Source organism: Cynara cardunculus, assembly GCF_001531365.2.
Source record: "Cynara cardunculus var. scolymus isolate 2C chromosome LG 12, CcrdV1, whole genome shotgun sequence".
In the NCBI taxonomy this organism is placed as follows: domain Eukaryota; kingdom Viridiplantae; phylum Streptophyta; class Magnoliopsida; order Asterales; family Asteraceae; genus Cynara; species Cynara cardunculus.
The window spans coordinates 32092167-32093715 of NC_037539.1; positions in this window are offsets into that span (position 1 = coordinate 32092167).

Sequence of the window (1549 nt, forward strand, 5' to 3'; positions counted from 1 at the left end):
ACTTATTTAACATATTTTAGAATGTCCAAAGACTTATTTGTGCCAAAAAATTGTCCAAGGACTTATTTAACATGTTTTGGAAAGTTCAAGGACTTATTTGTTCTAAAAAAAAGTTCAAGGACTTAATCATTCCAAACAAGAAAGTTCATTGGTTTTTATTGTACTTTTCCCATAAAAAAAATATTAAAGAGACAATAAACAGTAGCATATAATGAATGACAATTTTTTTCCCTTCTCCAATGTAATAAGTTGATATATTTTTGAGCACTTATTATCTACTAAATTCTATTTACTTCTTATTGTATATTACAATTTTTTGGGTTTTTTTAATTTATTAAATTCTTTTAAACTACTATTTATTTTACGGGAAAATTTTGGGTCCCTACGTTCGTACACCCTCCAGGGACAGCGCTGCATGAAACAGATGGTTAAAATCTTCAAAGATTCTATAAAATTTGCTGTCATGGAGGAGAAATATTTTTAAAGGTTTTCGAATCTTGGTTCTCTGTTTTAAAAAATTTGAAATGAATTTATTAGAAATACTTTCAAGATCAAAATTAAAGTATCAACAATGGGCTGTTTGCAATAAGATAAGAGAAAACAAGAACAAGAGAAAGAAACAAATCAAAGAAAAAAGAACAAGAAAAAAAAAACAATTGGCTAGAAAGAGTATATAACAACATGACGTTGCTATAACTTGTGGCTGAAACATGTCGTCACTAAAAGACGCATCGTCAAAGCTCAATTTTCATGTAGTAACCCTCAGTAAGTACGAACAAAAATTCAATAAATGTCTTTCATTGGTATAAAATTGAATACAAGAAATGCTAATAATTTACCGAGAAAATGTAACACCCCCAAACCATACATTGCATGTAACATATATTTCATACAAAAGAAATACATGATATTATCCCATTCAGGTCCTTTAGTACAAGAATCAAATATGACCAAATACAAGGTCCAAAAATTCAAATACATTTCTTGTACTAATCAATCAAAACTGTACATCACTACAGATCTTCAAGCAGAAATGCATATAGGAAAATATCATATTTTCCCTTTTTCCTTACAGTCCGAACCTCCTGCAATACATAGTTAAAATCACAAAACGAGGGTTAGACCGAAAGGTCTAGTGAGATACCCTATTTATGTTATTGCAGGGTGAAAAATCACCAAAATCTTTATAGAAAACAACATTTCATATATATAATAACTATATGAATAAATAAGAATATAATACCAGATTTTTTCCACACTTCAAACAAAGCTTGCAGCTATATAAATCCCATACCTCAGAACCAATCAGGTTTCACATAATGCCACTTTTAAACMTTTTCAAATCAAAACAAAGTTTAAATAAAGTTTCAGGCCAAACCTGACGTTTTCTCCTCAATAACATCCAGACTATAATTTCCAATAAGAACCTTGATTCTAAATCTTTAAATCACACAGAAATAAAGATTCCAGAACACGGTAATCTTAAAGGATATAATAGAAAGAGTTATATCATACAATCACACATACAAATGCCACCCTTATATCCAAA